The 24,599-nt window shown below is 37.8% G+C and overlaps 1 long non-coding RNA gene across 3 annotated transcripts; it reads right to left on the bottom strand.

Annotated features, from left to right (window-relative positions):
- Positions 1-7,788: 7,788 nt before the first annotated feature.
- LOC120529807 lies at positions 7,789-24,586 on the bottom strand. 3 transcript variants are annotated; one of them, XR_005633812.1, is made up of 4 exons: positions 24,515-24,583; positions 13,144-13,218; positions 11,708-11,880; positions 7,789-7,829 (listed from the first exon to the last, which is right to left on the bottom strand). It is a non-coding gene; the product is annotated as an uncharacterized LOC120529807 (long non-coding RNA). The 3 variants fall into 3 exon arrangements; XR_005633813.1 differs by lacking the exon at positions 13,144-13,218 and having other exon boundaries at positions 24,515-24,586; XR_005633811.1 differs by lacking the exon at positions 13,144-13,218 and having other exon boundaries at positions 7,795-7,829; positions 11,844-11,880; positions 24,515-24,586.
- Positions 24,587-24,599: the final 13 nt, after the last annotated feature.

The raw sequence follows: 24,599 nt of genomic DNA on the forward strand, positions 1-24,599 counted from the left end.
TTAAAAATGAAATAAATCATAAACATTCTGCATTGAGCTCCACAAGGCACTGTATAACTTTTAATACCTTCCACCAAGGTTTGTTTAAAAGCTCTTGTGTCTTCCTTTTAAGAAGGGAGCTCAATGGCATTGCATTGAGTTTGAAAGAGTTTTTTGAGAGCATTTATTTCATTTTCTTTGATTACTTCTGCTCTATTCTTATATTGTGTTTCCTGTAATTGTGTATTGGGACATTTTTGCATTAGAATTGCCTTTTGGCAACTCCTTTTTCTTCTGAGCACCTTTTTTGTTCAAATTAATGTTTTACTTTGTATTGCCTTTGGTTCACATGCTGAGTTTTCTGTAACTTGTGAGGCATTTTTTGAACATTTAAGTTTATTTGTGAATTTTTGCATCCAATCAGGGCCTTGCTACATCTACGCCTGTAGTGCGGAGTAAGCTGGACTAGGTGAGCCTCATGTGGGCTGGTCTGTGAAGGCCCCAGGGCCTACTAGGCTTAATGTGAAGACCTCATATTAATGAACTTTTGTCATGCCTCAGATGCCATCAAATAACACCAGGGTTAATTAACCTAACATATGTCTTTGATAATATAAGAGGAAAACATGTAAAAAGATAGACAGAACATGAAAATTGCACAAGAACAACAAAACGTATGGGATTTAAGAACCCAGAATACTGAATCCCTAAAGTGGCAACATAAACCACAGTGCTACTGTACCATAAAATGACTGCAAAATGAAACTATGATGCAAGTGTTGGAATGGAAAACTTTTTTAAGGAGAAGGAGCAGAAGACATTACATTTATATAGAGATTTTCTCAAATGCTTTACATAGTCACTGGGAAGTCACTACAACCCCCACCAATGTGCTACATCCAGCTGGATAATGAGAAGGCACCCTCTTGTAGCAGTACGCTCACCAAATATTAACTATTAGAAAAATAAGAAATTTGACAAATGAGAGACCATCATTCAGCCCATCTAGCCAGGTTTGTTTAGCTAATAGCTAAGCTGTTCCAATATTTTATCCAGATTCTCCTTAAAGGTTGTCAAGGTTTCTGCTTTCACTCCATGCCTCGATAGTTTGTTACAGAGTCCCACTACTCTTTGTACACAGAAGTGCTTCCTTACTTCAGCCTTAAATGTACTTCCCTTTAATTTCCACTGAGAGAGATGATTAGAGGGCCAGAATGACCAGGTTGTGATGGGCAATGTAGTCTGAAATGATATACAGGGGTGGGTGGCAAAAGTAGATTTCCAGTTGTTCGTATGGAAAAAGGCATGCAGGCTATGATAATTACAATAGCTTTATTAATCAGTAGCTTTATTAATTCAAAAGAATGTCACAATGGCACAGTGCACTTAAGTACCATCTCGTACTACTACTGCCCTTGCATACTCACAACTGTAAAGCTACTTTTACCCACCCCTGTATTCAGATCTTTTGTAACCTGTTATGTACAGTATATGTAAGAATTTAAGACTAAATATAAGATCTATTTAATGTTAAAAATAATTGCATCGAATGTGTGATGTGCCTGCACCTTGGTATTAAGGCACACATTACTGCTGGAACTTGTTACACACATAAAATTATGGAAGTTTGATAACTGCTGCATCAATTAATATACTAATTTACTGTTGGTTTAAGTGTAAAAACACAACAGAACCACAGAGAGACAGCACCTTGGTTTTATGTTACATCCAAAGGACAGCGCCATTTTTACAGCACAGTGTCCCCATCACGGTGGAATGGTGTTGCAGTTGTAGTGCACTGCTGCCTCGCAGTTAGGAGACCCGGGTTCACTTCCTGGGTCCTCTCTGCGTGGAGTTTGCATGTTCTCCCTGTGTCTGTGTGGGTTTCCTCCCATAGTCCAAAGACATGCAGCTTATTGGCGATCCTAAATTGTCCTTAGTATGTGCTTGGTGTGTGTGTGTGTGTTCTGTGGTGGGCTGGCGCCCTGTCAGGGATTTGTTCCTGCCTTGTGCCCTATGCTGGCTGGGATTGGCTCCAGCAGACCCCCATGATATATATAGCGGGATATACAATAATATGGTGATATAGTGGGTTGGATAATGGATGGATGGATGGTGTCCCCATCACTGAACTGGGGCATTGGGATTCTCACACAGACCACAAGGTAAGTGCCCTCTGCTGGCCTCAACAACACTTCATCCAGCAGCAACCTAAGTTTCTTCTTATATGGGTTCCCATCCAAGTACTGACCGGGACATTCTTAACCTCAGGTCGATTACCTGTTCGAAAGTGCAGGTAGCATGGCTGCTGGCTAACCTGAAGGCACTGTTTACTACTGTATTAGTAGTACTAGGGTGTTGTACCATGTTAGCCATTATGAATGTAGAGAAAAGCCAAGCAAAATGACACCTTTTATTGGCTAACTAGTAATCTTTTTAGGTAGCCAATAAAAGGTGTCATTTTGCTTGGCTTTTCTCTACTGTATTAGTGAGTTTTTGTGTTTTCTGATCCGAATGACTCAATAATAAAATGCTTATGTGCACTATGATGTGACAACATTCTTGCAGCTGAACATTACCCTGCGTGTCACAGTGAATCAACAGTGAAATTGAGCTGAACAAGAAAACAGCTCATATGCTGTGTGAAACTGACCAGTGAGATACATGAATATGTGTTTATTCTGTAAATCTGATAAGTGCTTTTTATCCTTTTGATTACAAAGAGTGAAACATCAAAAAGAATTTGTATCACATGGCAGCAAATGGGAGGCTACAACTGCTCACATGTTCACTGACAGATGTGGCATACAAGGAACATGATGTCAGATGAGAAATCAGCCGATGAAGGCTGTGCAGCACTCATCATAGCGACACTATTTGTTTCTCCAGAAAGTTCAAATATGATCAAAGTCACACCTATGGGTGTATGGTTACCACTTAACTGATATATCTAATAAGTTAAAAAAGTGTACACACAAAAAAAATGCAAAATTCTGGCATTTATGAAAATAAATGTCCCCTCTAGACATAACTGAGAACTCACAACCTTCTTATGAAGTATTCTTGATTAAATCTTCCAATTGGGATTCTGTTCTTTTGGCCAGGCAGTGTGATCAATCGAGATCCTTCATGAGTTCCTAAACAAGACCATGGAGGACTAGATTCTATATTGGATGATGGGGAAACTCACTATAATATTAGACACATTTATGAGGAAGGGCCAAGAATTCATGGAATTGTTAAAAAATATATAAAATTTACAGCAATTCCCTTTTAAAACTTTCTCTGAGATGCAATACGCTTATCCCAGTGTTTCTTCTATTCCTGGAAACATTTCCAGTAAAGAATAGTGTCTAGTGTCCTGTGCAATTTTTTTCCTGAATTAATAACATGGTAGCAAATCATCTTCCCTTCAGTCTAATTTTTAAATTTTGGAAGAAAAAAACGTTCCACACACCTACCTGAATGGGCTACATCAAATTGGGCCCAGTTTGCTTCCACGCATCCGGCTACGCCTCAGCACCACACCAGTTTCGATCCCCAACAGGCCTGACCTGACTGGCTCTCCAACGGTTTTGACTATTCTGGGAATGAAGCTCCCAAAGGCTTTCCTCCATCCCCATCATAATGCGAACAGCCTTCCTATGGGCAGCTGCAGCAGAGCTACTCTCGCAGAAAGGAGTCCTGTCTATCGTCTCAGAGCCACGTAAAGTTTTTTTTACAGTGGCTGGAGTGCCAATCCTGCCACAAACCCCCATGATTTCCCTGCAAATTGAAGGACTACTTGCAGTGCCGGATGCAATTTAATGTCAGACCCAGGACCTACGTAACATCTGGCTGCAGCAGATAGATGGTCATTTCTGGAGGGCGGGTCTGGACCGCATGTCTGCCTTTGGGGGCTGCCAACCAAGAGCCCAAGCTGTTCTGTCATGTGGTGGGTGTGGCGATGCGCTGTACCAGTGCGTGCTCCCCAACCTGACCTGACCCCAACAAAAAAAAAAAAAATGCAGAGAGAGAGACAGCTATTGGATTCGGCAAGAGTGAAGCAACAACCATATTGGTTTTGTTCAAAAACTCGTTAACTGATAATGCGGTGTGTGCAGGTGTGCTATCATTAGGCAAAATGTAGTTTTCAGTGCGCCACTGCTCTGTACATTTTTTTTTTCTGATGCTTTCCCACAGATTCTTCAGCATTTCAGTGTAATTTTGCCGATTTTTAGTCTGTTCACAGGGAAACGCTTTAATAACAAGTCTGTTAATGTCAAAAATCGATATCATTGTTGTTTTGATTTTCAATATAACCTGACATGCTGTTTTAAGCTTGTAGAAAAAAAGTGACCAAAATCACACACACGACTGTAAATTCAATGCCAGAAATACACTTTTAGCAGACTGATTAACAAGATTGTACGCATGTGATACCTAGCAGCATGGTTGATAACTACACCCTACTCCAATGCTATTGACTGATAGTGGGAATTTCCAGCTACCTCCACTTACATGTTTTTCGGTGTTCTGAAACATGAGGAGTCCATTTCAATCATTATCTTCACATGTCTCAAAAATCAAAAGTTGATTTTCGTTAACGACTTAGGTTTTCTTGATAAACACAATGCTGTTTTGAAGGTCATGTGACATCATTTTTCATAGCGATGATCTAATACAAGTTACGTTATAGAGGAGTTCGCACTATATGTTTTCCCTCAGCAGATAAAGTAAACCTTAAGAAACATTTAGGGTTATCTTAATTGTCAAATAAGTAGGCTCCACTGGTAGGATTTTCTTTTTTGTTTCGAATTTCCATTGCCTTTGACTCTTGAGTATCACGTTGTCCTTTTGTTCTTAGTAGACTTGGTTTCTTTTGATCTCACAGTTCTGTTCCTTGCTTTGCCTGACCGCATTGTGTTCTTATTATCATGTTCCAGTATTTTTCAGTGCTCACAATCATCTCTGGGCACTTTTACATGTCCTTAACACTCACAACTAATAGAACACCAAACCTATATATGAAAACCAGTATCATGATTTTAGGGTTTAAAGGTTGTATTTTTGCACTTTTTTTGTTCATCTGTTCATTTTGATCGTGCTATTATTTTGTATCGTTATTTTTGTGATGTTATCTTGTAACCATTTTGTTGCACATTCTGATTGAAGTATTTGCCATTCTTTTGTGTTCTTTTAAAGGAGGAGACTATAATGTTATTGGTAATGGTTCACTTGTGTTACCAAATGATGACATATGATATCATTGCACTGCCAGTATTTAAGATGGCAGCACATAACTGAATATTCTGAATTTTCTTGAGGCATATTTAGCATGTGAAAAACTGATTTAATTAATTAGTATTTTATTTTCAACTTTTATTGTTAGGGTACGTAATGGTTACGTCATTTTGCATTTTTTTTTTTTTTAAGTTTTGAACACTGCTTGTTTCAGAGTAGGTTTAAATCTCTCATTTCCTTGTTCTACTGCTTGAATTTTTTATTATGTGTTTTTCTAAACTTGGAGGGATACAGAGAATAAATAATTAGACATATCATATTGCGACTCAAGTACTGTAATAATAAATCCTTTGTGCTTCAGTGTATAGAAAATTAGCCTGTTTTGACAGGGAAATGCTGTTAGTGCTAGAAGAAATGGGTGCATTTGGAACTGTACAAATCCTGGGTCTCAGACTCATCCTACCTTGCATTAGTTGTACAGATTGGGAGTGGCAGTGCAATGAAATCAGAACGCCTTCTTGGTTCATATTAGGCTTCTTAATATCAAATGAATTTCTTTCAAATACAGTATGCCTTTATTGCAACTGTCTTGCAAACATTTTAATGACTTCAGTTTCCTCAATGACCTGCACAATCCCCATATCTCAGCCCATTTGAGCTCCTTTGTAATAGTTTGGAACTGTAGGTTCAAGTTAAAAAATAAGTCAGAAGTACATGATACTATCAAGATAGTTTTAAATATCTAAAAAATGTTTCCAGTACCTTGTTGTACTCATGCCTTAAGTAGTTAACCCTGCTCTGGAGGCAAAAAAGGATCACCTTGTGCTACACTGGTGGACCAAATAAAATAGCCACTAGGTTTATAAACGTGTAGAAACTGATGTTGACTTTCCAACTGTAGCAATGAAATCTTGAGAAGAGACTAACCTCACCTTAAGCCTGGAGGTTACAGTGTGATAGGTACACTGGAGCTGGTGAGGTGAGGCCTGTAAATTACCAACAGGCTTTCATTCCTCACAGTAATTATAGTTTTTGACTTGAATTAGATTTGAAAAAACAACTGCAACAGGAAAATGTTAAGCATTCACTACAAAATTGGAGCAGGCAGATTTGAATGGCAGAGAGAGAGAAAGAATGTGAAAGTGTCATATGTAAATCATGAACAAAACAGAAAAAGAAAAAAGAATGGTGTTCATGCTCTAGTTTTACTTGCCTCGCTTCATGAAAGTGTTCCTTCAGGCTAAAATACATTACAGAACCGGCGTGCCAAGACAGGCCGTCATTCATATTGCAAGCAGAGCTTCTGTGCTTGAGGCCTTGTGAGTAAACTGGAAGTCGCCAACTCGCTGATGTCAGCTGCTTTATTTCTGAGTTCTGAGTATTTGTGAGTTCACAGCTGGATCTGTTCACTTTGTAGCTTAATAAAAATTGTTATTTCTTTTTCATTGTGGTTAGAGGTTTTCTTTATCAGTGCAAACATTGCATATATAAAAACTTGACAAAAAAATTAAATGGGAGTTGTTTTGCTTGCATTTAGTAAAATTTACCTGGCAAGATTTCTTAAAGTAAGCTAAATAATCATAAATACAAATTTTTGGATAAGTCAATAATTTTTACAAATAAGGAAATCTAGATTTAATGTCACGACTTAAATACTTTTAACTTGGCTTAAAAGAGAGTTCATTATTGAGTTATAATAATAATAGCTGTTTGTAATGATTGAAACATGATTAAATGTACCACAAATAATCTTTGAACCACCAAATTCAAATTTCTGTAAGATTATAGTTTTTTCTGTTTTTAGAGAAAATAAGGAATAGACCCTGATCCAACACTAGACCATAACCAAGGTTTAATAACGAGTGCCAGATAAAGGAGATCAATACAGTAAGATGAGTCATAATTTCTCAGGCAAGAGCTAACATCAGATGGCAATAACATTTTTAAAAGAGAAAAATAAACTGGTAGTCAGCAGTCACTCCTTGTCAGGAGCATTTAATTTACTGATAACTGATTTTTATTTCCATTCATCTATTTTGCAATATGTTTCAGTATTTTGGTGCTTAACCTAGTAGAAATTAGCACAAGTAGGTACCAACTGATGCATAGGGCACCATTCCATTGCAGAGCAAATTCATACACTTTCACATATTGTCAGACAATTTAGATTATCAATCCAACCTACACATATTTGGGATGTGGAAGGAAAGCCCATGCCGATTTTGGATATATTATATATATGTATTGTGAGACTTGCCCGGACACCACCAGTCGGAGACCACATCTTTATTAAAATCACACGTTTATTTAACATCAAATAAACACAGGAATAAAGTCCCGAACAACACACGATGCACACAGCAATCAATCACCACAATAATCCTTCTTGTCCCTGGCAGGTTCCTCCGCCATCTTGGAGAATGTGGCGGAAGTAAAGTTCTCCCGGGTTCTAGAAGGCTTAAGGCGCCCCCTGGCGGTGGCCACGGGTCCCAACAAGTTGGAAAATCTCTCCTCCTCTCCCGTGGTCCTCTCCTGCTCCAGGGCGGTTGTGTCCTCCTGACCCGGAAGCTTTTAATGTCTCTATTCGGTCCCTCCAGGCATCCCGGCCAGGTAAGAATCCCAGACATCTGTGACAATATATATATACATATATATAATATACATATATACACACACACACACACACACCCCATATATACTGCTCAAAAAAATTAAAGGGACACTTTGAAAACACATCACATCTCGATGGGAAAAAAAAAATCCTGCTGGGTAACTCTACTGATATGGACTTATATGGTAATGTGTTAGGAACAAAAGGATGGAAATGAAAATTATCAACATACAGATGGCTGAATTCAAAGACACCCCGAAAATCAAAGCAAAAAAATGATGCTGCAGCCAGGCGAGTCCATTTTGCCGAAATTTCATTGCCGGTAACTCCAAATCGTACTCAGTAGTTTGTATGGCTCCCACATGCTTGTAGTAGTAGTATTTTTTTTATATAGTGCCCTTCACAGACAAAAGGTCACAGAGCGTTGAACAGCAAACACAGAACATGCATGCCAGACAACGTCCTAAAGAGACGACGGATGGTGTCCTGTGGGATCTCCTCCCAGAACTGGCCTGCCTGCCTGCCTGCTGGAGGTCATTTTGTAGGCTCTGGCAGTGCTCATCCTGTTCCATGTTACCCAAAGAAGCAAATACCGGTGGGTCCTGCTGACGGGTTAAGGACCTTCTACAGCCCTGTCCAGCTCTCCTAGTAACTGTCTGTCTCCTGGAATCTCCTCCATGCCCTTGAGACTGTGCTGGGTGACACAGAAAACCTTCTGGCAATGGCTCTTATTGATGTGCCATCCTGGAGAAGTTGGATTACCTGTGCCACCTCTGTAGGGTACAGGTATTGCCTCATGCTACCAGTAGTGACACTGAGCGTAGCCAAATGCAAAACATGTGAAAAAGCAGATGAGGAGGGGAAAATGTCAGAGGCCTCCTCCTGTTATACCATTCATTCCTGTTTTGGGGGTCATCTCATTGTTGCCCCTCTAGTGCACCAAAGCAGCTGAAACTGATTAACAACCCGCTCTGCTACTTCACTGACCAGACCAATAGCCCAGATGTTTCACTGACTTGATGCTATACTCTCATTAAAAAGGGTTCTTTTAATTTTTTGAACAGTATATTTCCCAGCAAAACTTATTTTGGACATATTTGTATTTATTGCATAGTGCCAAATATTTAAAATCAAATTTAGAAGCATCCACCCATTCACTTTCTGACTGAGAAAGTAAAACTTTATTCCAATTCATAGTTCATAGTGCAGTGGCTAGGCAAGAAATCAAACCTGGACGTGATACCAGTCCACTGCACAATCAATCGCTACTGATGATTTTTAAGCCACCAATTCTCTGCTACATGTTTTGGGGATACATTAAAGTATATGTAAACAACCTGTATGAACACTTTAATAATGTCAAAATGTACACAGACAGTAGACAAGCCAGGAGTTAAATTTGGGACTCTGGAGTTAAGAAGCAGCAGTGATAATCTCGGTGCTATGTGGATCAATCTCATATTTAACCATTAACAGATTCAATGTGATGTTCTCTTTTATTGCTCTTTTTGAATTCTTACTCTTTTGCGAAAGAGGAAAAAAAAAAAAATCTACTGGCAGAAACTAAATTTTTTTGCAATTTTTTTCTCATGGTTTAAGCCAAGCTTACATGATGACATATTTTTGAGTGTTGTCACTGGTTCCTGATGCTGGTGTAAAAGGTATTATAAAAACAAATTTAATTTATTTCCTACATTTTAATATTTCTGGTGGCAATACTACTTACTGAACAAATGTGTCATCTGAGAATATTCAATATATGAAATAAAGGTTAAGGTTCAGGCAAATTTTATTACTGCATCCATTTTCAAAACAGTTTAAAATAGTTAAAATAGTTGTCAGAATGAAGTGCAAGGCAGGAATCAATCCTCCTGAGAACCATTTGAAAGTTATCAGTGAATATAACATGCACAACTTTAGAATGTGGGAGGAAATCAACTTTTATATTAGTTAGGTAAACTGGATTTGTTTTGCTAGTTTGGGCTAAATGGCCTGTTATTCTTATTATGGGAGAAAATCAATGCAAACATACAGAGAACATAGAAACTCCAGCCAAACAGTGGCAAAGTACGGAATCAAACCCATGACTGTGAAAGTGTGTGGCAAAGCTATACTCTGGGTCACTGCCATTTCTTAACACTGTGACATTTTATTACTCCATTTGTTGTTAAATCCAGTTAATCTAATTTAGGGTTGTAAGGGGATGAAGTTTAATGAAGCAGAATCAGCAACAGCCAGACCAATCTTGGATGGGGTGCCATTCCTTTGAAGGGCACACTAAAGCATACACCCACACTCATTCATCTGGGAACCAAACCCACACTGGCACGCAAAGAATGTACAAATTTTAAACAGATCAGACCAGGATTCAAACTAAGTCACCTAGAGGTGTAAACAGCAGTCCAAACCACAGTGCTGCCTCTGTATTATTCTACAAAAGGAAATTCACTGGGTCTTCTAAGCTTCTTGTAAATGAATGAAAAGCGACAACAGAATATTGAATAAGTCTTTCTATTCTTATTCCTGCAGAGGCTCTTGCCTTGGTCCTGAAGAGCTTTGCTTTGATTCCCGTAAAGAACTCTCACTTTTGCTCTTCAAAGGAAGCATTCAGACCTTTACTCTGGCCCACCAATACATCGATACAGGCTCAGCTGTGCCTTAGATGAATTAGTAGACTTTGAACTCTGAAGGGCCATTCCCAATCCTCAGCCATCCTTTTTAAAATTCTTTTTTCAATTTTTTGCTAAAAACCAGTTGCTCTTTCTCTCTTTTCTTAAAAAGGTAGTTATAAGGAGACAATTATTTCTTGGATTATTCTATATTTTGTACTTACAGGAGATAAATCATTTGGAAAAAATCCAGGCAGCTCTGGAAGGAAGGCAGGAACCAGTCAAGGATAGAATACCAGTCCATTACAGCACACATTTGCATGTGGTGTTTACTATTACATGACAAACATAATTCAACAAGTAATAAAGCTCGTCATGAATGTGTTTATCTTTAATTATATTTATTGTTCACTAGTCATGACAAAGGCTAACTCTAGTAACAGTATTGTAAATCATGATTTTTATATATTTTATCAATCTGTTTTTTAGACTCACTATTCACATTTCAGTGTTGTCTTGGGTCTATCCAAGTAGCATCAGCCAGAAAGCAGAAACTAGCTCTGAACAGGATACTGCAAAGTGCCTTCACACTCACACGCATGAAGCCAATTTGGAGTCTCTGAAATCTGATTGATTGATTGAAAGTGAATGGCTGCCCTGGAGCAGCAACCTTGACATAGTTTCAGTAACGACAGAACCCTGGCAATTTCATATCTTCCTTCCTCATTCTCCATGACTAAACCTATACTGATACTCTGTATGAACAGTCCTACAACTTAACCAAGAAATGTCAGTTTTTCTTATGCAGACAGAGTGCATGCATATAAGATCCTTCTGATTCCCCAGATCAGACACCTTAGATGTTACATATGAACCACTCTCAATGCAGCTGAGGTTTTTGGATTTGTTGAATCTTGGCTCTTTCTGTTACATCTAACACAGTATAGGTCTTCACTGCACACTAGCCCAGCTCTAATTATTTTCTTTCACAGTTCTGGACACTCTGACTTGTTTTGCCATGCTAATATTCTTTTTTTATGGTATTATGTAAAGTAAAGAGCAAGTCATCACTTAGTCATATGACTGTTATTTATCAAAAGGACAGCCTTTGAAAGCAGCACTGGGTAGCTTCAGGCTTAATCAATTTGAACCACAGTGTGAAAGAAGATATTCTACAACAGAGATCTCAAACTCAGTGAGTACACACTTTTGTTTCAGCTAAATTTGCTTAATTAGATACCAATAATGGAGCACAGCTTTAATGTCTTAATGTTAGTTCACTCACATGATAAGATCTTGAACCCCTAATCACATGTTGCAATACTGGTGTTTCTTCCCCATTTCCATCTTCCAGATAACAATGCAATGTAAATAAACCAAAACCAAAAGGTAACCAAAAGCCAAGTTTCTCTCATCTGTACCTGTATTCATCCAGGAGTATCTGTTGGAATAAAATACCTGCAAAGAAGACAGAAAAGTAAAGGAATGAAAATTCTAGTCATGATCTCAGAATAGAAAAAAACTATGAAATTTGGTGTTGCTGAATGGCAACACTAATAAACTGTAACATTAAATAATGTACTTAATTAATACCAAACATTGTTTTCTTATTTATAAATTTCATGAAATGAAAACAAGCAGCTACTGTGGACCCCAGGGAATTGACTTTGAGACCCATAAAAAATCCATTTTATTATTTAGCTATGTCATGTCATTTTCATTAAGTTAGCCAGTGTCATAATTCTTGGTTTTCGTCTATTAAGATTATTTTTGTACAGTTTTGTTAATAGTTAATATTTGTTATCTTTAAAGTTATTAGAATAATGTAATTGCAGCTGCACTTTAGAATGGGTTTTTCTTATAGGTGTCATCATTTTGCCACTCATGTGGCCACTAATGTCGTGACATTATGACATAATTACTATAAAATGTGGTAATGTAGGCATCCTAGCTTCTAACTAAAATCTAAAACCTCTTGTGCATTGTAAACATTCACCATGTAAATGTAAATTCTGCTAGTATCGGCTTCAAATTCATACAAGCCCTTTGATCATTGACTTTTTCTTTAACTTTATTGTAATTTTGAAGATCTGATTTCTTAGGTCTTTCTGATGCCAAATCACTTGCCTGACCTGTGACTACAATTTAGCCAGGTTCTTTTAATTTTTTCATCTTCCAGTCTTTCTAAAAAGCTCTCTATCCAAGTGTGTACAACTGCCTGTTAGACTTGCCTATTGCGTTCAAGCTGTGGTTTGGTATGAAGTATGTTATTCACTAAAATGCACATTATGTGAATGCGCACAGCATTCATCCATCAATTATACTGTCATCATGATCGTGTTCCAGTTTGTTTATCTACATATTATTGAGACTTTTCTTAAAATATGACTCACAACAGCCATTTTCAATAGGGACACAGATATGCTTGAAACAAAACAGAGACTAAATAGAATTATAAAGAAGAGTTACTTGAGTGGATTCTTTCAGTCACATCAGAATACTGAACCACTTGTTTAATTTACATAATGATTAAATATACAGTATTTTGATTGTTCACATTGTTAAATAATGTGTACAGACTAGGTAGCAAATTTTTAATTAAGAAGCTTAAAGGCCTTTCTTCAGTATAGTACAAACTTACCAGAGCTGCTACTTAGGCTTTTCATACTACAAAGATGTTAAAAAATAGGAAGGTAATCATCATTAACAATGGTTACTGACCCGTTTTCTTTCTTTTTTTCTCCTAGGTTTCCTGCAGAGTTTCTGGATTCCACTGACACTTTCTCCAGACTCACACTACTCAAAATGGAAAGACATGTAACAGCGATAGGAAATTTTTCAAATCAAAAGTGACAGATTCAGTGTTAAACCATATTATATAATTATTGTCTGCTCTAAGGATGTTGATGGAGAAGTATAGAGAAGGCCAGAAGTAGTTACATTGCATCTTTGTGGACCTGGAAAACGTATAAGACAGGGGCCCTCAAGAGGAGCTGTGGTATTGTACGAGGAAGTCGGGAGAGGCAGAGAAGTATGTAAGAGTTGTACAGGATATGTACAAGGGAAGTGTGACAGCGATGAGGTCTGAGGTAGGAGTGATGGATGCATTCAACGTGGAGGTGGGATTAAATCAGGGATCAGCTTAGATATATGTCAAATTCATTTTATGATGTTTTAAAAAGGGTCTGTGGTTCATTTCAGTTATCTAAGCATGTATTTGAAGATACCTTGGATTTTATTTGAAGATATCTCAAATACATTTTAAAATAGGTTTAAAAACACACAGACATATTTCAGGATTGCTGAAAATACAATTAACAGTGTCACAAATACTGTGTTAGGATATAGCAGGTTGGATAATGGATGGATGGATGGACAAATACTGTACATTTCCAGATGTCTCAAAATGACTTTCAGCTTATTTCGAGATATCTTAAATATAATCCTAAATCAGAAAATGTTGGGATGGTTTGGAAAAGGCAAATTAAAAAAAAAATAAAAAATGCAATGATTCTTAAATCTGGAGGGTTTTTTTTTGTTTTTTCTGTCCACACTGGCCATCAGACCTTACTCTTATTCTATGTTAATTAATGTTGACTTATTTTATTTTCTGTGTCTTTTATTCTTCTATTCTTTATTATGTAAAGCACTTTGAGCTACATTTTTGTATGAAAATGTGCTATATAAATAAATGTTGTTGTTGTTGTTGTAGCTCTGATCCCTTTCTTATCTGTAATGATGATGGACAAGTTGACAGACGAGATTAGACAAGAGTCACCGTGGACTGTGATGTTTGCTGATGACATTGTGATCTGTAGCAATAGTAGGGAGCAGGCTGAGGAGACCCTGGAGAGGTGGAGATCTGCTCTAGAGAGGAGAGGAATGAAGGTCAGTAGGACCACCAAGACAGAATACACGTGTGTGAATGAGAGAGAGGTCAGGGGAATGGTGAGGATGCTGGGAGTAGAGCTGGCGAAGGTGGATGAGTTTAAATACTTGGGATCAACAGTACAGAGTAATGGGGAGTGTGGAAGAGAAGGTGAAGAAGAGAGTGCAGGCAGGGTGGCATGGGTGGAGAAGAGTGTCAGGAGTAATTTGTGACAGACGGGTATCAGCGAGAGTGAAACGGAAGGTCTACAGGATGGCAGGGAGACCAGCTATTTTTTATGGGCTGGTGACGGTGGCACTGACCAGAAAGCAGGAGACGGAGCTGGAGGTAGCAGAATTAAAGATGGTAAGATTAGCATTTGGTGTGACGAGGATGGATAGGATTAGAAATGAGGACATTAGAGGGTCAGCTCAGGTGGGAGACAAAGTCAGAGATGCAAGATTGCGTTGGTCTGGACATGTGCAGAGGAGAGATGAGGGGTATACTGAGAGAAGGATGCTAACGATAGAGCTGCCAGGTATGAGGAACAGAGGAAGGCCTAAGAGAAGGTTTATGGATGTGGAGAGAGAGGACATGCCGGTGGTGGGTGTGACAGAGCAAGATGGCGAGGACAGAAAGGTATGGAAGAAGATGATCCACTGTGGCAACCCCTAATGGGAGCAGCCGAAAGAAGAAGAAGGATATTATTATCGATAGTTACTGTTACTGCTTACTGCCATTACAATATTTAGAGAACAATGTCTACTACATTACACAAAACAATATTATATCGATATGTGATTTAAAATATGTCATTATTAAACTTTTATCTTTTTTAAATATTAAGTTTTACAGTTTCATTGTGTCATTTTGTTCACACTTTATAATGAAAATAAATTGTACAGCTGAAATAAAAAAGTGAAAAGATGAAATTGGAGATGAACAGGATTCTGGGAGCAACCAAAACAATGGCAAAAGAACTGGTTAGTTGTTAATGGGAATGGGAAAATAAACCAGTTGATCTGGTATACTGGGTGAAATTCTACTGGGTGAAATTCTACTTCAAGTATGCATAATAAAATACATTTTACCAGTATATTAAAACACACTTAATCATAAAATACAAAATCTGTATGCAAAAAGAAACAGGAAATATATATTTTCTGTCTGTGTATAAGTATCTTAAAGATAATGTCTTTGTGTATGGACTTGTATGTGAACGGTGAGCTGACCCCTTTAAGACAATTACCCAGAGTGATGTGTGCTTCAACCTGATTATTGAGTTGGAAGGTAGGTCAGGAAAGAGACACATCTTCTGCTGTGTTTGTTTGGCAGCATAAGCAAGCAAGAAGAAAACCCTGTAGTTTTTATCAGTTCAAGAAAGGTGAATACCTGCGCTCAGACTTATTCGAATAACAGGGCATTAAACAGGCTACAATTAATCAGTAGTGAATGTGATATTGTTCCAGTCTAAAAACTGTAAAAGTCTATATAAATACACTGAAATCTACCAAAACTGTCAGAATTTTTAATTATATAGTGATATGGAGTTTTGGCTATGCAGCCCACTTCTGCTATCAGGCATCACAACCAAAATGAAGAGACTAAAAACAGAAGTCAAAAGACTGAACACTAGCAAGTTACAAAACCTAACCTTAATTATAACCATTTAAATGAGATTGTGAAAATTATCCAAAAGATTGAATACAGAGCATACTATGCTACTATTTTATATACAGTACTGATTACATGGGTGCCACAGTCATGAAAATTGGAGGTGCCCAAAACAAAAATTCAAGCTAAACTAACAAAGCAATATGACATTAACACCATAATGACTAAAATAAATAACACAAAAAACAGCTGCAAATTACAAAACAATATATTGCAATCTATTATTATTATTGGTTTTTTTATTATTTGACTGAAATAACACCTATGCATTATATCCCTCTGGACAAAATGTGCCAATCAACACGGGCTATTATACTGCCAGAGAGTATAGACTTTACTGTGCACCTGTAGATATTTGTGAGAACAGACGGAGAAATCTGCTACATCCTCAAAATGTCTGAGGAAGTAAAGGTACTGGGGGCCCTCTTGACATTAGATAATAGTTTCTGCACCAACAAGGATGACTGACCATATTATATTTTTATTGTGTTGAGGGATATAATGACAATAAAGTCAACTGAATTTAATTAGAATACATTAACCACTGATACTTAAGTAAATTAAGTGGGTTTGCAAATGGATGGTCAGATTATAATATAATTATCAATTGTAGCCTGTATACTGTATTGTACTGAGAGGGACAGACAATGAATTTGTGTCCTTGGTCGGCAAAACTGTAACTTTGCTTACTCTAAAGGACCATAGACTACAGAGGTTTAAAATATAAATAATTTTACCTAGAGGTTTTGCTTTCCTCTGCTAAATTGATAACTAGTTAGATCTTCTGACAGTTTCACCTTCTGCTACCGTGATTTCTACTACACTTTAATCAATGTTTGTGGATCTCTATCACATTTAATTTACATAACTCCCTGTACAGTATGTAAATATTACAATGATTTGCCCATTTCATGGCACACAGACTTACATCGGGCCAATTTAGAGTCACCAAAGAGTAATCTTTCACATTAAAAATGAGGAGACTGAATCTGTGTGGCAGTAGCACTTACAGTGCTGTGAAAAAGTATTTGCCCCTTCCTGATTTCTTGTTTTTGCATGTTTGTTACACTTAAATGTTTTAGATCATCAAACAAATTTAATTAGACAAAGTTAACCCAAGTAAACACAAAATATAGTTTTTAAGTGATGATTTATTAAGAGAAAAAAAAACAACTATCCAAACCCTATGTGAAAAAGTAATTGCCCCCCTTGTTAAATTATGAATTAATTGTGGTCAATCATATTTTTTGGAAAGCTGAGTTCAATTTCACTGGCCACACTGAGGCCTGATTACTGCCAGACCTGTTGAATCAAGAGATTACTTAAATAGAACCTGTCAGACAAAGTGAAGTAGGCCAAAAGATACCAAAAAGGAAGACATCATGCTACCATCTAAAGAAATTCAGGAAAAGATGACAAACAAAGAAATTGACATCTATCAGTCTGGAAAAGAATACAAAGCCATTTCTAAAGTTTTGGGACTCCAGCAAACTACGGTGAGAACCATTATCCACAAATGGAGTAAACATGGAACAGTGGTGAACCTTCAAAGGAGTAGCCGGCCTACAAAAATTACCCCAAGAGTGCAGCGACAAGTCATCCAAGAGGTCACAAAAGAACCCAGAACAACATCTAAAGAACTGCAGGTCTCACTTGCCTCAGTTAAGGTCAGTGTTCATGCCTCAACAATAAGAAAGAGACTTGGCAAAAATGGCATGCATGGCAGAGTTCCAAGGCAAAAACAACTGCTGACCAAAAAGAACATAAAGGCTCCTCTCACTTTTGCCAAAAAACATCTTGAAGATCCCCAAGACTTTTGGGAAAATATTCTGTGGACTGACAAACCAAAGGTTGAACTTTTTGGAAGGTGTGATTCCTGTTACATTTGGTGTAAAAGTAACACATCATTTCAGAAAAAGAACATCATACCAACAGTCAAACATGGTGGGGGCAGTGTGATGGTCTGGGGCTGCTTTGCTACTTCAGGACCTGGACAACTTGCTGTGGAACCATGAATTCTGCTCTCTACCAAAAAATCCTGAAGGAAAATGTCCGGCTATCAGTTTGTGACCTCAAGCTGAAGCGATCTTGGGTTCTGCAGCAGGACAATGATCCAAAACACACCAGCAAGTCCACCTCTGAATGGCTTGAAAACAAAATGAAGGTTTTGAGTTGTTGCTGCTAAGGGTGGCACAGCCAGTTATTAGCTTTAGGGGGCAATTACTTTTTCACATAGGGCCATGTAGGTTTGGATATTTTTTTTTCTTAATAAATAAAATCATAACTTTAAAACTGCATTTTGTGTTTACTTGGGTTATATTTGTCTAATATTTAAATTTGTTTGATCATCTGAAACATGTAAGTGTAACAAACATGCAAACAAATAAGAAATCAGGAAGGGGGCAAATACTTTTTTACAGCACTGTAATACTGTACCACCATGCTGCTCTTTAAATGTAATTAGATTTTTTATAAAAATTTAGTTTTATATAAATAGAGCAGAAAGTAAAGAAAAAATGAGTTCTGAGAAGCACTCCAAGTGTGGCTGAATGTAACTATTGTTCCCCCTTCCTACTGCCTGTTCATGTAAATTAGACCCATTAATTAATTCATGATTACAGGAGCTGGCCTGAGCAGTTTATATGTTCACAGTCAATGCTTGATATTTTCTAAGAATTTCACAGGCCGTCAGAGAATATGCAGTATATGGTTATTAATGAATAGAAGACTATAAACCCCTTTATACTCCTCCATTCACCACCCCAGTGGACTGAAGAGCTCTGCAGACATCATCTAAAGCCGAGTCTGATGCCAGCCGTTTACATCAGCCAGCTTATTATGTTCTCTTATTACAAATAATAAAGTGGGCTTCACATCTTCTGAGTATAACAATGACAAAAAAAAAAAAAAGATTTTTAAAATTTTACACGTCAAGTGAAGCTTTATCATTCCACAATGTTGATTTAGTCATGTGCATTATTAAGTACACACATAAAAAGAAAAAAAGCTGGAGAAATTCATAAAGACTTGAATGAGTTAATCCTTCATACTGATTTATGCTTTATGTGAGGCACACCAGCTTGGGGCACATTTTGTGGATTTTGGAGAAATTGTAGGGAAGGATGAAGGTGTGAGACCATTGCTAACTTCTTTTCTGTTTACACACTTAGAATGGAGGAGAAGTCCCTGGATGAGCCATGACTTCATTTCCACCAGATGGGACTCAATTCCCATCCCTTCTTGTCCCACTGATACTTAAATCATCGTCAAATAGGAAGTCAACGTTTATTATCACACCAGATTCTGAGAAGGACTGAGCTCCTCCACCAGAAGCCTTTTTTCATGTTGCTAATTTGGCTAAATTTTCACTTCATGTTTTATACTCATCTTTTGCCCTTTGGAGCCTTGTATTAAACAGGGCATCCTTGAGGACTCCAATCTTCATTCTGACCCTGTCTTATCATTTACATTTACCATTAAACAAATGAGGGTGTAGATCTTTTATGATGCTGTGCATTTTAAAATGTTCTACAATACGGATTTAGTAAATTAAATTATTGTAGTGATAGAGATTTTATTTTTATAGAATAATACAATTGCACTATAACACTTCCATTTATCTTATGTTTTACAGAGCTTTTCCCACTACATGATTATAATGAGCAATATCTCTGGGCAGCATTTGGCAAAAAGCACAAAAAAAAAGCTGCATGCCCCAGCCAAAAAGCTCAGAGAGTGGAAGGACCCCACTAACCATTCTCCCCCCGGAACACAAGAGAGATGCCGCCCTGGTGGGTGCTGGGGCCATGGGAACTGAGCTTGGAAGCTCAACCCTGAGGGGGCCTGTGGCCACCGCCAGGGGGCGCCTGGATATTTGCTAAACCCTGGACTGCAGCACTTCCCCTACACCAGGAAGTGCTGCAGGAAGGTCATCAGGGAGCACCTGGAGCACATCCGGGTGAGAGGACACCTCACTCCATTTGAGGAGCCGGAGTCAAGAGGCAGAGGACAGAGAAGAAGGAATGAAAGGAGAAGAAAAAGACTGTGAGCAATAGTGCTGGTGGGTTGTGCACTGTGTGTGCTGTGCAAAGGACTGTGCATTGTGAGAAAATAATAAAAGTGTGCGTTTGGACTTCCGTGTGTCCTGGTGTCTGTCTGTAGTCGGGCTGAACTTCCACAGTGTCCAAGGTACACACCCACACTGACTCATATCAGACAATTTGGGATGCGAGAGGAAACTAGAGTACCCTTATAAAACCTACACAAACTTACACTGGGTAAACACACCGACTGAACTGAGAATCACACCCAGTTAAACAGATTAATGGGGTATCACAACTAACCAATTTCCACCATGTCATGCAGCATTCTGTGTTGTTGACATTCATATTAGCTGATTTTCCGGGCAATGAGGGTGAGGAAGCTCAAAATTCTTGTTAAGCTTTATATACTGTCATAAAACATACTGTACAATGGACAATGAAACTCTCACTTGCATTTCTCATTAGAATAGTGACAATAATACAATATCAACAAATACACAAGCAACTATACACTACTGATTCAAAGTTTGGATTTTTGATAGAAATTAGTGCATTTTTATCATGATGCCAGTAAAATGATTTTTAAAATTTCAGCCAAGACATAACCACTTACCAGTCTAGTTAATGACTTTATTACTGTTTGAAATGACTGATTTTTAGTTTTATTAACTGAACTTTAGGAATGCCAGTTCCATGCAACCTAAACAAGCAGAATAACAGGTTTCAGTGGTGCTAATGCAAATACAAAGCTTTTTCTAATAACCAGCTAGCACTTAAACATGACTAAGAACAAGCTAAGAGAGTCAGTTGATCATTAGGACAATTATATATATACAGTGGTGTGAAAAACTATTTGCCCCCTTCCTGATTTCTTATTCTTTTGCATGTTTGTCACACAAAATGTTTCTGATCATCAAACACATTTAACCATTAGTCAAATATAACACAAGTAAACACAAAATGCAGTTTTTAAATGATGGATTTTATTATTTAGGGAAAAAAAAATCCAAACCTACATGCCCTGTGTGAAAAAGTAATTGCCCCTTGTTCAAAAATAACCTAACTGTGGTGTATCACACCTGAGTTCAATTTCCGTAGCCACCCCAGGCCTGATTACTGCCACACCTGTTTCAATCAAGAAATCACTTCAATAGGAGCTGCCTGACACAGAGAAGTAGACCAAAAGCACCTCAAAAGCTAGACATCATGCCAAGATCCAAAGAAATTCAGGAACAAATGAGAACAGAAGTAATTGAGATCTATCAGTCTGGTAAAGGTTACAAAGCCATTTCTAAAGCTTTGGGACTCCAGCGAACCACAGTGAGAGCCATTATCCACAAATGGCAAAAACATGGAACAGTGGTGAACCTTCCCAGGAGTGGCCGGCCGACCAAAATTACCCCAAGAGCGCAGAGACGACTCATCCGAGAGGTCACAAAGACCCCAGGACAACGTCTAAAGAACTGCAGGCCTCACTTGCCTCAATTAAGGTCAGTGTTCACGACTCCACCATAAGAAAGAGACTGGGCAAAACGGCCTGCATGGCAGATTTCCAAGACGCAAACCACTGTTAAGCAAAAAGAACATTAGGGCTCGTCTCAATTTTGCTAAGAAACATCTCAATGATTGCCAAGACTTTTGGGAAAATACCTTGTAGACTGATGAGACAAAAGTTGAACTTTTGGAAGGCAAATGTCCGTTACATCTGGCGTAAAAGGAACACAGCAGTTCAGAAAAGAACATCATACCAACAGTAAAATATGGTGGTGGTAGTGTGATGGTCTGGGGTTGTTTTGCTGCTTCAGGACCTGGAAGGCTTGCTGTGATAGATGGAACCATGAATTCTACTGTCTACCAAAAATCCTGAAGGAGAATGTCCGCCATCTGTTTGTCAACTCAAGCTGAAGCGATCTTGGGTGCTGCAACAGGACAATGACCCAAAACACACCTGCAAATCCACCTCTGAATGGCTGAAGAAAAACAAAATGAAGACTTTGGAGTGGCCTAGTCAAAGTCCTGACCTGAATCCAATTGAGATGCTATGGCATGACCTTAAAAAGGCGGTTCATGCTAGAAAACCCTCAAATAAAGCTGAATTACAACAATTCTGCAAAGATGAGTGGGCCAAAATTCCTCCAGAGCTGTAAAAGACTCATTGCAAGTTATCGCAAACGCTTGATTGTAGTTATTGCTGCTAAGGGTGGCCCAACCAGTTATTAGGTTCAGGGAGCAATTACTTTTTCACACAGGGCCATGTAGGTTTGGATTTTTTTTTCTCCCTAAATAATAAAAACCATCATTTAAAAACTGCATTTTGTGGGCAAATAGTTTTTCACACCACTGTGTATATATATATATATATATATATATATATATATATATATATATATATATATATATATATATACACACACACACACAACGGGGAGGCACTGTGGTGCAGTGGTAGCAATGCTTCCTTGCAGTAAGGAGGGATGAGTTTGCTTCCCGGGTCCTCCCTGCGTGGAGTTTCAAAGTCCAAAGACATGCAGGTTAGGTGCATTGGCGATCCTAAATTGTCCCTAGTGTGTGCTTGGTGTGTGGGTAGGTGTCCTGTGGCGCCCAGCCCGCGGTTTGTTCCTGCCTTGTGCCCTGTGCTGGCTGGGATTGGCTCCAGCAGATCCCCGTGACCCTGTGTTAGGATATAGCGGGTTGGATAATGGATGGATGGATATTTATAATGTAGCATTTAATGCATGCAGTTGTTTATTCATAAAACATGTAAAGACTCATGCTGTCTTAATTTATATGATAGAGAGCTGCTTAGGGAACATCATATCTTCTGGCCTCTAGGGGCAAAAAGAAGCACAAGAAAGAAAGAAAGAAAGAAAGAAAGAAAGAAAGAAAGAAAGAAAGAAAGAAAGAAAGAAAGAAAGAAAGAAAGAAAGAAAGAAAGAAAGAAAGAAAGTCATTATGAGTCTGTATTAGCATTATCAATGAAAAGAAAGAAAAAAAAATGAATGACTGTTTTTCCCAAGTAACTACAAAACAAAGAGGCAGTCTAAAGTGTGCCCTATTTCATTTTGCTTATGAAAAGAAGCCTACGTTTGTCAAGGGATGTGCTTTCAACTGTTATAAAGCAGTTTAGGAAATGGTGAGTCATAAATACTCCATCCTCAACAGGTGCACTGCAGGCAAACAAAATGTAAAACTATTAATAATATTGAGATAAATAAAAAACAGAAAACGGTACATAATACACATGTATTACCCACACTTGTTAACCTATCTTGAAATATTTAATAATTAATTTTTGTTTGACGGGACTAACGTAGTGCAAATGGCAACATATAAAAATGACTGCTGGCACTTCATGTGCACAATGGCAAATGGAAGCCTAAATCTCTAAGTGTACATATTAAGCAGGAATTGAGAGCAAGAGTCTTGCACAAAGATCTACACTTAATTTCCCAAGACATTACTTCAACCTATATTCTTATTTTTCTTGTTTCATAAACTTACTACATTTCAAATTCCTCTCCCACTGTCCTCTTTTTGGTTATTAATAGGGTACACATAATAAGCTGCTAATCAGCTAGCAGTGCTGGAATTTTATAGCAACATCTACTGGTATGCAGCGGAACTTCAAACTTATAAAGTCAGATATCATGGAGACTCTACGATAAAAAAGACAAACAGTGCCAGTATGGGAGACAAATCTTGGAATGTCAGGTCAAGCTGCATGAATTAAATATCAAATTCAAAAGAAACCTCTTAACTCATGAACAGTTAAAGCTTTACAGTGCATGTATGGAAAAAGAATAAGTAAAATAAAACACTATTCCAACCACAGCTGAAGGAAGTATACTATATATAGAAGTAACTGCAAAACCACTTATTATAAAGTAAAATCTTTTCTCGTTCACAATAGCTTAAACAATCTGTAGACTAGGCCCAGTATAAATTGGGAACAAAATGAAGCTTTATTTACATAAAGAAAGACCTGAAGACATGAAAGCGCTTGTCATCTGGAATGATGAACTATAATAGCTTACTTCAACACAAAACTGAGCCACACATTTTATTGTTTTAGTTTTTTTTAATCCATTTATAGCACGGGTCCTCAATCACATTCCCGGAGCGCCTAAATAACTACAGATTTTCATTTCAGCCAGTTTCAAAACTAGAAGTCAGTCCTTGCTGATAATGAAGCTTGATATTTAACTCTATGCCTTGTTAGTGCTTACATTTATCAAAGACAAGTTTTAGCTACATTGTAGATTAGGGGTCTTTAATTACAGTCCTGGAGGTCCACAGTGGCTGCAGGTTTTAACTTCAAGCAGTTTCTTGAATAGAACCCATGAATTTACTACTAAAGCAATATGTTTTTGGGCTCAGTTTTAGTCATCTTGCCTGTTACAATTCAGAACAATTAATTGCCTATTTTAATTTTTAGCTACTGCACTTAAGTTTTAATTGTTGCCTGTTTTCGTAACCACACATTAGTTAATAATGAAATGCAGCTTACCAATGAACCAGCAGCTTTCCTTTTTAAACCTGTGCATATGCACCATGACGTATCTGTGTTAAAAAATATTTAGAAATAAATGAGA

This window comes from Polypterus senegalus, chromosome 5, assembly GCF_016835505.1.
Source record: "Polypterus senegalus isolate Bchr_013 chromosome 5, ASM1683550v1, whole genome shotgun sequence".
Classification (NCBI taxonomy): domain Eukaryota; kingdom Metazoa; phylum Chordata; class Cladistia; order Polypteriformes; family Polypteridae; genus Polypterus; species Polypterus senegalus.